The following is a 14557-nucleotide window of genomic DNA, read 5'->3' on the forward strand; positions in this document are numbered from 1 at the left end:
GGTATAAAGCAATACAAGCAGGATTTTTTTCTTGCATTACAATGAGAGGTAACCTATTTCAAACATCAGTTGGTTTTGAGGGAGTACCAGACTTTTTTTTTTAACTATATCCAAAAAAAATTATAGTTAATGTTTGTTTCTCCACCCTTCAACTAATATAGCGGACTCACCTAAATTCGTGCTGTTGTTGAATGCTGGCATGCCAGGATACATAGGAAAACCAAAGTGTGCCAGATACATATGCACTGCCCTTTTGCTCCAAGCCCATCTTTTGCTGTTTGCTTTTCAAAGGGCGTGGGGGGTGGGGCTGAAGCATTGAAATGCTTCTTCTTTGCAGTGAGCACAAGTTTGATCTTTTTCAGGATGGGAAGCTGCAGAGGCATAGAAATGGAACAAAGATTTCCTTCTTCCTTCCTCCCTTCCTTCCTTTCCTCTATTTTCCATTTGCTTCCTTTTCCTGTCTCCTGGCTGGCACCTGGGCATAGGCATGGGTGCCTGGACCTTAGCTCAAGTGGTAGTGTCCATGTATGGGAGGCTTCTAGAGAAACTTCAGCTTCCCAGTGAACCCCACGGGGACCCGTAAAGCTGACTTGCCAGGCTCAGTCCCTCTGCACTGGGGAAGCAGTCACTGCCGACCCAGCAACATGTAAACTATTTCTGGTGTGAAGGACCAAGCACACTTCCTGCAGGTCTCCCCCTTCCTTTGCTCCTTATTTGAAGACTCTTTGAGGCCTGGGATAGTCTCATGGACTACTTTTGCTGACTCTTAGTAGAATGCCGCCGGGCACAATTTGCCATTCTAAAATGTCCTGCTCCAATTGCCATATGGTTTCTGTCTCCTACTAGGACACTGACTGACCTCATGTGGTGGAGGAGACCTTTATTCTGGAAGAACAAACCTTAAAATGATTACCTAAACCTCCAAATGTATAAAGAATCAGAGGTAATTTGACTCTCTGCCAGTTACCATGATTATAATAAAGGAAACAAAAAAAATGAGCTATAATTTAAAGTTTAGAAAGGCCATCCTCTTAAATCTTCAAACCAAAGTAATGCAAAACTCTGAAGCAAATTAAAGCTTCAAGCCGGAGAGCCTTAATCAGCTATGGGATGTCCTTATTGTTACACCCTAATATCTTCTGCAGCAACCGACTGAATGAATAACAAGGTTAAGGGATCTTCCTATCTCCAAACTGTAACACCATCGTCCTTTAAATATTTATTCTTCTTAGTATCACTATTTGTATATGAGCTGTGTGGTGTGGTGTTGTGTGTGTGTGTGTGTGTGTGTGTGTGTGTGTGTGTGTGTTCATGCTTGGTGTTGGGAAAATCAGTTTGTGTCTTCATGTCTGTTTCCTCTTCATTGAGGTAAATGAGTTCAGCCAGGTTCAGCCAGAGAAGTAGCATGCCCCACTCTGTATACTTAGCTCTATTTGTGTCTTTCCCCTGGTAACAATAGCTTGTGATTTTACTTAGAACCTGTTTATTGAAACTTCTATCCCGGATCAGACATCCTACTAAATATAATCAAATTTAAAAGAAACCTAACTGATGAATTAAAGAACCTTGAAGTCACTGCAAGCTTCAGCCAGTGAATCCTCCCAGCGGCAGCATGCTATCAAGCTTAACAGTTTTCCAAGGTCAGCTCTCACAGCGAGTCTGACTGTTTTATTAGAGTCCTCGAAGCACCCAGAGTCATGGATTTTCCTGTCTCGGCAGCTTTCCTCTACATCTTACTGCTGTTGTACCTTAAAGATTGCAGACAGGCTAGCATGTGTTTTTTTTTTTTTTTTATTCTCCTCATTTACAGAGAATTACAAGGATGAACTGCGAATCTTGCTAATCTTAGGCGCTCTGTAAGTACTGTTACCATGCTGTGTGTACTCAAATGGAAAATTATCAATGGCCTTCGGTATCTCGCAGCCATTTCAATTTTATGAATTTATCAATCCAAGAGAGTCATTTGCCAGGCATACGGATTTGTTCTCTGTCATTTTATAAACTCTGAAACTCTTTAATGGTAGCCAATATTTCTAGTTTATCCTGATATCTAAGCCCTTTCCTAGGCTTTTCAGCTTCAGAGGAAAATGCCTATGAGACACATTTCATTGGTGGTTCTCACTGACATCAGACAGGAATTCGAGAGCACACATCAAAATAAGAACATTACTTGGCTATAAACTAAATGGATTGGTGCCTTATGTCTTGAAAGAGATAGCAAACTATCTAATACTTGAAACAGACTTGCCTCCTTCCCTGATAGGATTCTGTCAACTTTCAAATTTTTAATGAAAACACCAGCAGTTCTTCCTCCCTGAAGACTGACCAAGCTGTCTGTAAGAGATTAGAAATGAAAGAAAAGTGGAAGAACAGAGAAATCGGAACGTACATTGCCAACTCCCTTAATGGCATTGCACCCTCCAAGGCAGCTCAGTTTTGCTAAACTGGCACTTGAGAAGAGTCCGTGAGCCTAATTTGCTCCTCCAGCTCTTAACCAGAGCATCCACACTGCATCACCCTCCGTTCCCATTACCTTTCTCTACCTTATCTAACTGTACTATGATCACACACCCATCCCATGGTCGAACCTGTAGGGAGAGAGTAGAGGTTGAGAGTGCTATATTCTCAGTTCATTCCTTCTTTTGTAAATGGAAGCTTCCAAATGGCATGAAGTAACCAGAAGTGGCAGAAAAAGAAATTTGAATTCCTTTCACCTCCCTTCCAATTCTGTGCCGCTGTTGAATGATGGCCTCCATGTTTAAGTGCACGACAGTAGACAAGTAGACCTTCCAGCTGTGCTACAAGATGCTTGTTAAAACCATGGGCTTTGGAGACACACATGAGGGCTTCCACACACCAGTAGTTTGCACTTAACTGGGCTAGCTCATTTTTATGCATCCATTTTTGTAACTGTAAAATAGCACTTTTACCCTGGGGTACTTAGAAAAATGAATGAAGTAATGTAAATAAAGGGCTTGAAATTGTGTCAGGGCCACAGTCATTTTGTTAAAGTCATTGTTAACTGAGGTTTTCATCCCCTTTCAATGTTCCCAAACAACCATCACTTGTCATGTATTTGATGTATCTGTACAAATGTGTTGCTTCCTGAAGTGAACATCTTATTTTCCAAATACAAAATTCTTTCCTTGTAGTAAACCAAATTTCTTTCCTAATCACTCCTATCCACTAGCCTGAGGCCTACCTTGAAGAATTTAATTGATATTTGAATATGATTGGGGTTATTTTTCTTCATATTCTCTAAGAAAAGCATTAACCTTTCCTGTAATTATGTATTTATGACATGGATGAGTATTTAATAGTTTATCTTTGGTCTCAAAGATCAGAAAGATGGGTCAGAACATAAGAATGTTGCTTCCTTTTTTCCTTAGGGAATTCCAAAGCCCTTATTAGTTTGGGGATAGTTTACCACCTCCACATTACCACCTATAGGAAAGCTCGTCAATTTTGTATGATTTCACATAAATTGAATCTTATCTTCCTAGGCACAAGCAATTTTTTTCCTATTGTTTCTGTGTATAGGATGGTAGGAACCAGTAACTAGATAATTTGTAATTGTTCCTATCAGTTCATTATATATCACAGCGTCTTTTGTTCCTTAGATAGCCAATAATATTAGTTGTCAAATAAATGAGGAAGGCCGAATGCTAGGGAGCTTACGACCCTGCTTTCATTGCCATTCTCAAAAAAATAAGCCTAAAGTACCTCTTAGCTGCTCAGTTGTGCACCTCAAATCTTTACTTTAAGAACTGCCAAGAATATTAAAATCATGTGCGCCATCAACATTATAAATGTTCTTCTATAATCCTAAAAGCAAGTGGAGATTATGTTTTAATCTGCTCGAAAAGCAATAAAAACAAGCAAAAGCCATAAATGTAGCCTAAAAGAAACAATAAATTCACTGAGATCATAGGAAAAACATATGAAATACAGTTTTAACCCTTAACTCGTTTACTTCTTCAACGCCTACTCTTCGTGAGTAGTTATTGGGCTGAGAACTGTCTCTTTGCCCATAAAGCACTATTATATTATGTAGTCATTTGGATATGAAGTATCCTCCATGCTCCCACACAAAAGACCTATGTGTTAAGAGCTTGCTCTCCAGATGGTGAGCATTTGAAAGTGACTGCAGCATACGGGTTCTCACTTCCTCGAAAGATGAGCTCACTGATGAATTCCTAGCTTAATGTTACATTATTAAGAGGTGGAACCTACTTGGGAAAAGTATGTTACTGTGTGCACTTTGTCCCTTCCTGGCTCTTGTCGGTGTCACTCTTTTCCCTCTGTGACATTGTACTCTTTGCAATGATGTCTTACCATACTATGCCAGCACCAGAAATAGTAGAATCAAGTAACCATGAAGTGAATTCTCTGAAGTCATGAGTCCACAGAAATTCTTCCTCCCTTAGCCCATGCTCTCAGGTGTCTGTCACAGTGACATAAAAACTGAGTAACACACCCGATTTTCATCTTCTTCAATGAGTTGAGTACATGGTCCTGCATTCCACTGAGATGGCTCAGTGTGTAAAGACACTTGTTCCCAAAGCCTGATAACCCGAGTTGAAGAAATAGGTAATAAATGTTTATTAAATAAGCACTCATATAAGGTTGTCTTAGGGATTTACTATTATAAAGAAACATCATGACCAAGGCTGGCTTATAGGTTCAGAGGTTCAGTTTATTATCATAAAGGTAGGAACATGGCAGTGTCCAGGCAGGCCTGGAGTTGAAGGAACTGAGAGTTCTATATCTTTGTCCAAAGACAGACAGGAGAAGTCTGGCTTCCAGGCAGCTAGGATAAGAGCTTAATGCCCCACAGTGACACACTTCCTCTAACAAGGCCACACCCTACTCTAACAAGACCACATCTCCAAATAGTGCCACTCTCTGGACCAAGCATATCCAAACTACCACAAATGTCAATCATTGAATTGGATTAGAGCTTAAATAGAAAAACTGTAGCTCCATCCTATTACCAAAAGCTTAGGGAACATCTCAGAAGAAGGTGGAAGGAATATGAGAGCAGACGGTGGAGGAAGGTGATGGGAAAGGTTCTTCTGGACACGATATGTTTGGCGCAATCATGGGAGCTCTGGTTACTTGTTCATACAGGGCTCTTACAAGATTTGGCTTGTCCATATTTCATCATGAAAGAGGGGAGGGCCAATGAGACCTTGCCCTTCCCTAAGGGACTAATGACAGTTAATGGTGGCTTTAGTGATGTAGTCACTGACAAGTTACCTGTCCTTCAGTAAAGAGTTTCCCTCCCAAGTTCATTCAGGCAACCCCATGGCACACACAAAACAAAGGCATAAAAGTAGAAGGTGGGTGAGTTAGGAAGAATAAGGGTTTCTGGAGGAGGGGGCATAAAACAGGCTAATAGCTTTTTCTAAGAACATACATGTATAGAACTGTCAAAGAATAAAAAAAAATTTTTGAAGAATTGTAAAAAGTGAATTTAGTTCCCTAGCTAGCTTCACTCCGTGTAGTCACCATCCATTCATGCTAGCCCCCAATTCTACTGAATGTGGATACCAAACCTAAGTATCACCACTAAGAAAGAAATATTTGGCAAAAACTTGTAATCAACTACTTTCCCCTGCACATGTTTATAGAAGCTGGGGGAATAAGTTTAAAATAAAAGAGCATGAATTTTCTCCTCAGAAATGGTAATTCACATCTCAGCGTCAGCTGCAGCCACAGATGAACAAAACCTTAGCACTTGCGCCTGTGAACAGGTAAAGGCAACAAAATGTTTCTACTCCCAGAAAGCCCATATCCGGGCATTCATCTTCCGGGTGCTGGTATGGTAACCTAAGTGACGTTTCTGAATGAAATATCTACTTCAGTACCACATGGCTGCCTAACTAGCTTCTTGGCCATATTTGCAAGTATCTGAGTCTCGCTGAATCTTAGTTAGCAGTTAGTAGAGCTTGCCTTTTATGTTTTCGGAGGAATAGGAAAAGATCAGTTGTAGCACATTCTCTATGGGGAGACCTTCCACACAGGCTTACAATGAGAATCCTACAATTAGAGCTGGTCCTGCTCTTAATAGTCAGCCAACACCTTGGCCATTTGTCTTTTTGAATCAAAACCTAAGCTTTTCTCCTACCCACCAACTTGAGCTTGCCGCCCCCTTCCCCCCTACCATCCCGGTCACTGTGCCCATCTATTCTTTTCCTACTGGGATTTCTATGAGAGGATAAAAATAGAGTCAGGGGCAGGAATGAACAAAGGACTCAATAGGGACAACAAGGGAAGCTATTACCTTGCTTGGAGTCTAAATTAGTCAGCAGTGTCTTCGGCTTTTAATGTCGCACGCGTAGACTTGACTGCTTCAAAATGCATCTCTAACCAAATCAAAAAACTTCTGCACCAGGGCCTGGAAAGCCCCTCTCAATGTCCCACCAGGTTGTGGCCAATATTCCAGGAATAGCCAGTTTTTCCGGAGTTTGGGCCCCAGCCAAACTCAATGGCCAAAGTAAATAATAAAAGGAGGAAGCCTAGGATGGAGAGGTGAAAAAATGAAGGTAGGTAGAGCGCTTGCCTAGGAAGCGCAAGGTCCTGGGTTTGGTCCTCGGTCCCGGAAAAAAAAGAAAAAAAAGAAAAAAGAAAAAAAAATGAAGGCAGGGGAGTGTATTTCCCAGTCAATACGGGAGGGCTGTTTTAACAAAAAGCTGTGCGTTTAAAAGCTTGCTTCCCAACTGTCAACTCTCAAGGACTAAAATGTCCACACGCCAGTGCTATCTTAAGTTTTTGATGTTTCACTTCGTTGTATTTACTTTGTAAGATTTTAGTTTCCCGTTGCACGAAAGCATGTTTAGTATTTGATATTCCTCGGTGAGAGTGTGACAAGCACATAGAGCTGGAAGAAAACAAACGCTTCGCTGCGTATTTTACGAGCACATAGAAGAGTTTTTAAGCACATGCTTATTCAGCACTTTAGAAACTTTAAAAAAAATATTTTTGGGGAAGGAATAATTCCACCATATGCAGCATTATCTCTGATGTGTTTAAGATGCAATTTTAAGAGACAATAGTGCTTTAAAGTAGTAAAGGGACTAGACTATGAATCGGAAATTGGAAATTTTAGTTTCCATTAACTGGAGTTTTGGGAGATGCCTCCGCACACTTACTCGGGAACTCAGCAGGGAGACTACCCCCAGGACTCAATCTTGTTCCGACTCCTGAACTTGCTGTGAAGGAGCACAGTACAGTACGTATGAATTGCACCTGGAGACAGACCACTCCAAGTGCCCATTGCTTCTAACTTTGTGACATTGCGCACTCTCCCTCCTCTGTTTAATCATCTGCAATAAGGGGAAATGGAACAGATCGTGTCTAAGGACATTTCCATTTTTATAACAAAGAAAAATGTCCAGATATTGCTGTCTTCCATTTACATGTAAAGCCCACAGTTTAGTTCCATGCGGTCCGAGAGAAACACTCCCCCAGGGTGTGGGAACACGTGCTCAACTGTGTCAACAGTGACCTGCGTGTCAAACTAGAAATCCTGTCTAAAGAATCCTTTTTTGCTTTATTTTTCTTCCTAGTACTTACAGTCTCATTCTGGAATCTTAAGATACACCTTATTATTATTATTTTTTCTCTCTAGGCTTCATCCAACCGACCTTTGTAAGTCAGAAAGCAAAGAAAAATATACTTAAATTTAGGTTTTGCCTGTTATTTATAAATTTGATTTGGGGTCAAATGTGACTCCTTAAAGGCTAAAATGGCAATTTTTTTTCAAATAAGCTTACTTTTAAAACGTTTTACATGAAAAACACTTCTTCCAAATTAAACTTTCATGTTTGTAATTTCTAGATTTTTTTTTAAATGTCTTAACTATTCAGGTGAAATATCATTGCTTCAAAAGGAAGTCAGAGTTAGAGTCACGGGTGGTTTCAGAACATTTTCTGGTAGTTTTTGCTTCATTTCAATATTTTGCCATGATTGGCTGTTGATAGCTACAAATAAGGAAGTCTTCAAGTCAGGGGATTTCTCAGTGGAAGTCCCCAGTTCCTTCCACACAAGGGAGAGCTCAGGACAGTTTGGGCAGCATCTGGTAGAGCCTGTGCAAACGGTTTCCAGAATGTGTCCGTGCCTGTCTTTAAAGAGACACAGTCAGTGAAGGAAAACTTGTCACCTGGAGAAGAGGTAATCAACTCTTACTAATTTCTTTCGATTCTTAGCTTAGTAAGGAGGTTGGGGTGCCTTAAGTGTGGTAAGATCTACTCCACTCCGGCACCAGCCAACTAGGTGGTCCCAGGCACGAGTCAGCGATGCCTTTTGGCATCGTCGTCAGAATTAGAGGGATCCAAACAGTCTTTAAAGCACTGTGACTCTTTTACTCTTTGCCTAATTTTTAAGATAGAATGGGTTATGTCTTTAATTGAAATGAGTTTTAAAAGTCTTTATCTGATATGTGAGTCTTCTCAAGAAGTGATATACATGTGTGTGTGTGTGTGTATGATGTGTGTGTGTATGTATGTATGTATGTATTGTGAGACTGAGAGATATTTGGCCCAAGTTAGGTTACATAAAGCTTACTATGTCGAAAGTAAATTAAAAGTATATATAGTCCTACTTTTTGCTTATATTTAAGAAAAATCAATTCCAGCCTGATCGAATGTGTCTTTCTAAATGCCAAACTAGCATTAGTACTTTTACTCTCATAAGAACTATGTAATAATGAACATGTATGACATCAAGTATTAGCTTTACAAGCTATTGTAATTACAGTAATCAAAGCTTATGCTGTTTCCAACAGACCCTTTTATTTCCATCACCACAATTAAAATTGAAGATCACATCACATTATTTTCTCAAGGACAATTTCAAACTAAATATCAAGAACTCTTTTCAGTGTTGTTGTATTAAATAGTTTCTAGACACTCAATAAGAGTGTCTGCTAAAAGAAAAGGATCACATGTTTTCAGTGGTATAGTCAGACAAGACTTACTTAAATAAAAAGTCATACCATTTCATTTTACCTGGCTTTTTATCACTAACCAACCTGTCTTCTTACGATACTGAAACTGTGTTTGAGATGTTTTACCCAAGCTGGAGTAGGATGGGGAAGAGAGAAAACAAATTCATCTGAGTTACAGAATAATCACGTCATCACTGGAAACCGTCTCCCTTCTCACTCGTCCTCTGCCATCGCTAGGGTTACAGTTCCGTGAGTGTACATAGCAAGAAATACTAGTCTGCCTCTGGGAATGTGGAACTCTGTATCAGCTCAACACACTCAAAACGTATGCCCAGAAGCCAACTGGGGTTCTAGAGAAATGTCCAGTTATTTCTCTTAAACGTTTGTGATTTATGGTTACCAAGATGACTCAAAACAACTGTTAAATTCCCCTGGGGAAAAAATTCTGGTTGGAATTTTAGAAATGTGTCCGTGCCATTTAAAACCTTCCTGTCTGTGAACATCCTGTCTTTCTATGCATTGAGGATGGGACTCCGGTAAACATATGGAGTCCTTTGCATTATACATTATACATATAAATTGTAGAACGTGTTCCAGGCTAGTTTGCTTTGTCCCTTTCTGATGTGTGCACTAGGGGAATTATCTGTGTAAGGATCTTCTTTCTGGTGTGTTTTAACTACTGCTAACATCTTGATCTCATAATTTTATGTAGTCATTTTATTGATCTCTAATTTTTTCTAAATTATATAATTCACATGACCTTTTCAGATTAAAAAGAAAAATATGTGGACTTGCTTCCTCCTTCCCATCCTTCAGCATAGCAGCTAGAATTTCTGGATCAGGGCTTCATAACACAGGAAAAAGCAGTCGACTGTTACATTTCTGATCTCAGAGGAATTTCCCTAGTGGTTAATATGAAGAATGAGATTGGCTATTGGTTTGAGGTAAAAGCTTTCATGATTAAAAAAAGAAGCCCAAATAATTACCAATATCCTGATTTATTAGGGGTACATTTAATAGGCAATATCAAAGTTTCATGTTTAAAAAAATCCAATGTCTTTGATAACTTTAGAGACAACTGTGTGAGTTTGGCATTTCAAACGAGGCAGCAATCTGCCGTTTTAAAAGACTTCGAAGAAAACAGGTTGCCCTTGTGTTTCCCTGACAGAGCTGATTTTATAGTTAGAAACTGTACTCCATTGTTTCTCAGATTAAAATAATAAACTGGTTGATCAAACCGAGCCTACACATTTCCTATTTCTCTTCCATCCACATGCTTAGACGCCTCTCTCCTATCATTTTGGCTTCATATCCAGTTTACAGCTCAAACTACCAGGAAAGAATGAAAACAGTGTGGTGGAAGCCAAGGAGCCCTATCTAGGGCGAGCACCCAGAGTTACAAAAAAGCAGCTGTTCGTACGCTCCCTGCAAACAGCTTTCGAACATTACATCCAAAGAGGGTCTGCAAAATGTGTGTCCAAATTGGTTAGCATGAATGCAGTTTACATTAAGGAAGTGTATACCGAAAAGCAAACGTTTGTGGTTTGCTGAGAATTTTTGCATTCATAGACAGAAGGCAAATTTCATCCAGATTTTCATCTCATGGCACCTATCAGTAAGGAATTTGTCTACCAAAGTTTCCTTTCAGAAAGTAAAACAAGGAAAAGGCCAAAACACTTCAAATTCTAACAAGTTTCATGCATGTGGTCTGTTCCCTGAAACGTTTAAGGAATAAACCCAGAGCATCGACCTCGGCATCCCAGCCCCAACAGATAGTTCATTAAAACATTTTCCCAGTATCTTCTACTGTTGTTGATCAGAGCAAATTTAATGCCCCCCTTTTTACATAGTTTAGGTTTTGTCTGAAAACAATTATTTTTTTTAAAGATTTATTTATTTATTTCTAAGTACACTGTTGCTGTCTTCAGACACATCAGAAGAGGGCAGTGTATCCCATTACAGATGGTTGTGAGCCACCATGTTGTTGCTGGGAATTGAACTCAGGACCTCTGGAAGAGCAGTCAGTGCTCTTAACCACTGAGCCATCTCTCCAGCCCGAAAACAATTATTTTTAAAAACAATTCTGTTCAATTTTTTTCAAACGCATTGATGCACACAATATTGACCTACACTTTTTAAAAATAATTTCTGTAACTGTATAGATAATCCTTTCGGTGCTCACTTTTTTTTTTCTATTTGTATTTTCTCTCTCTCTCTTTCTTGATTGGTCATATCACGGAACTAATCCCTTGGATGTGACATTTTAACTTAGCTTCTTACAGAACAGCTTTTGGTCTTATCTTTACTAATATTTTCATGATATTTTAAAGATTTCTTTTTTACTCTTCCTAGTTACTGGTTTGAGTGTTTAGGTTATATATATTTTTAATTCTTTACCATTTTCTAATAATATTTTTAAGGCTATAGAAGGTTTAGGACCACTTTAACTACATCTGATAAATAGTTATATGTCACTATCACATTAGCATAGCTTCATAGTTCTAGCGAGGCTGTGTGGCTTGGCTTTGGGGTGTGCATGGGTGGAGGTGAGGAGAGCTAAGGACTGACCCCAGATTCTCATAAGAACTCAGTAGGTAACTTTACAGGTTTTAACTGCAGTTTTACTCTCTCTTTAATCGTGAAGCTATTTAGGTCAGTAAAATTATTTTAGAACAATTTTAGATTTAGAAAAAAAATCAGGCAGGAACCATGATAGACAATATATGTATTATAGACACTATACATATTACATTTTATATATTATAGACAATATATGTATGTGTGGCTGTGTGTGATCCTACTTCCTACCTTTAAACCAGAGTCACCGCTGTTGACATCTCTATTAGCATAAGTAAAACAAATCTAGATCTTTTTATTTTATTGAGTCTTTAAACATTTTTTATTATTTATTCTGCCTATCTCTCCTCTAGTGTCTGTTAGACCCTTTCCCCTGATGATTTGTTTGTCTTTTTCTAGTTCTTTGGAGTATGCAGGGTTTCACTTTATTCTACCTGTCTCTGGTTCTCTAGCAATGGAATTACAAGAGCCCCATCACCATGCCCTCTTACTTGTTTTCACTGGCTCTGGAGATCATCTTGGGTTCCCAGTCTTGTAAGGAAGTGCTTTATCAGCAGAGCTAGCTCCCCACCCTAGGCTCCCCTTCCTTCCCCTTCCTTCCCCTTCTTTTCTTCTCTTCTCTTTTCTTTTCTTTTTTTCCTTCCTTCCTTCCTTCCTTCCTTCCTTCCTTCCTTCCTTCCTTCCTTCCTTTCTTTCTTACTTTTTTAAAATCACATTTATGTATTTACTGGGTGTGGTGATCAGAGGCACCTAGAGGGTGTCAGCTTTTTCCTTCTACCTTGCTTGTGATCAGGCTGGTGATGAGCGCCTTCATAGCCACTGAGCTGTCTCATCACCCTCGGGTTTTCTTTTCAACACAGATGTCAATTGATATTAGTGTTCCATGAAGCACTTTTAAAAACTATGTGAGCCTTCATGTGCTGCAGTTTTGCTTTCATTAACCTTCTAACAAAATCTTCTTTCTTTTGTGATTTCTGTTCTGGCTCAAGAACGTGTCAGTTTTCAAAAATTTATGTCTCTTCCAGTTTTCCTTCGATTATTGACTTCCAGCTTCTTTCCATCTTGGCTGGGAAAAGATTTCATATGACTTCTGTTTTCTGCCGTACGGTGAGACTTTGGAAGGAGCAGTATTTGCTCTATCCAGGAGAAGAGTCCTCGTCCACTCGCAGAGACTGTCTTCTGCTTCCTTTTGGCACAGTGCTCTGTTTACACCGCTTTGGCCCAGTTGGCTCACAGTACTGTTTCAGTTGCCGTTCCCCTCTGGTCCATTTTTCTACTTATCATCAAATGTGGCATAATGCAATCTCCAAGGACTACTGTAGTCTGTTTCTCTTTTCAATGTTATAAATGTTCTTCTCAATTTCTCTAGGGCTCTCTTTGCTGTTCATATGTACAATTGTTATATCTTCTTGGTGAATGATTCTTAATATGTGTGTATGTGGATATGCATATATATGTGTGTGTATGTATATATGTATATATATATATTATTATTTGTCTCCTATGGAATGTTTTTACTCGACATATATTCTGTCTAATATTAGTACAGTCACCCATATTTCATTCGATTACTCAGAAATATTTTTCAAATTTTATTATTATTATTATTATTATTATTATATTTTTGTGTGTTTGCACACAATGTGTACATGTTTGTGTGTGTGTGTGTGTGTGTGTGTGTAAGCATTCCCATGTGTGAATTCATGTGCATACACATCATGGTGCATCTGTGGAGGTCAGAGGACGCCCTCAAATGCCAGTGGCTCTCACCTTCTTCCATTTTTGAGGAAGGTGTTCATAGTTTTGTTTTATTTGTTTCCCACTGCATAGGCCAAGTTACTGGACCCCCAAGCCCAGGGATTTTCCTGTCTCTGTCTCCCATCTCCTCATAAAGGTGTTGATATTATAGACATTTGCTATAGCATCTGGCTTTATATAGTTCTGAGGATTCAAACTTGAATCCTCATACTCACATGGCAAACTCTTCAGACACACCAGCAGAGGGCATCAGATCCCATTACAGATGGTTGTGAGCCACCATGTGGTTGCTGGGAATTGAACTCAGGGCCTCTGGAAGCACAGTCAATGCTGCTAACCAATGAGCCATCTCTCCAGCCCTGGCAAACTCTTTATACGTTGAGCCATCTCTCCTGTCCACGTCTTTCACTTTTACCTCTGTGTGCCTTTTTATCTAAAGTGTCTTCTAGATAACATAGTTTGATCGTTCAATTATGTTAGATTTTCCATTGGCCAAGCTCTGTCTTTTATCTATTTTTGAAGTAATCACTAATAAGACTTCTTCCACTTACTACTCAATGAATGTATTTCTTATAAAATATTTCTTTTTTAAAAGTCCAAAGTAAAAAATATCCAGGCTTAAGAGTAGATGAATCATCATGTCACTTAAAAAAAAACAAAATAAAACAAAACAAAAACAAAAAACCTCAATGAACTACTTTTTTCACCATGTCACAGCCTTATTCCATAATCACTTTCAATAATTCAAGTGATATTATATTTAGAAATGAAGTCAAACATAAAAGTGAATGGCTAACAAAGTTACAAAAAGCTATAAAGTTACAAAATAAGCCAAATGCATTTAATCAAGAGTAACAGACAACAAGAAGCCTTATCAGTCTAAGGCAAGGCAAGAAGTCGAGGCTGCTCAGATCTGATAGGTCGACACTGAGGAATTTGTAAAATAAATAGAAATAACATCTCTGACTTACTGGCAAAGAAAAGCCTAGATATTGCCTATCAACATTCTTATAGTGAAATTTAAATATTTCATTATTGAAAGAAAATAATCTTTAAAGGCTTATTAATCATTTCATGCATTTACAATGGAAGGCCTAGTTCTGAAATTAAAATATTACTAAGTATTTGGTTGAGGATCAGTTTAGACAAAAATGGCTTTTGACATTCAAAGTTCATGAGAAAAACTCAGCTATCTTTTAATTTTGCTTTAATGTCAAATTAAATAAGGCAACTTTAAAATTCGATAAAAACACGGCTAGTCTGTTTCCAGAA

The 14557-nt window shown here is 38.8% G+C and overlaps 1 protein-coding gene across 7 annotated transcripts in view; it reads left to right on the forward strand.

Moving 5' to 3' along the window:
• The first annotated feature begins 7893 nt into the window (after positions 1 to 7893).
• The window catches only part of Tank (TRAF family member-associated NFKB activator), a 76489-nt gene continuing 69825 nt past the window's right edge, over positions 7894 to 14557 (forward strand). For 2 of the 7 annotated variants that reach the window (XM_087649346.1, XM_087649357.1), the window contains exon 1: positions 8006 to 8175. The gene's annotated coding sequence lies outside the window, so the exon portion shown is untranslated. 7 annotated transcript variants of the gene reach the window in all.

This window comes from Rattus norvegicus, chromosome 3 (genome assembly GCF_021556685.1).
Source record: "Rattus norvegicus strain SHRSP/BbbUtx chromosome 3, alternate assembly SHRSP_T2T, whole genome shotgun sequence".
Classification (NCBI taxonomy): domain Eukaryota; kingdom Metazoa; phylum Chordata; class Mammalia; order Rodentia; family Muridae; genus Rattus; species Rattus norvegicus.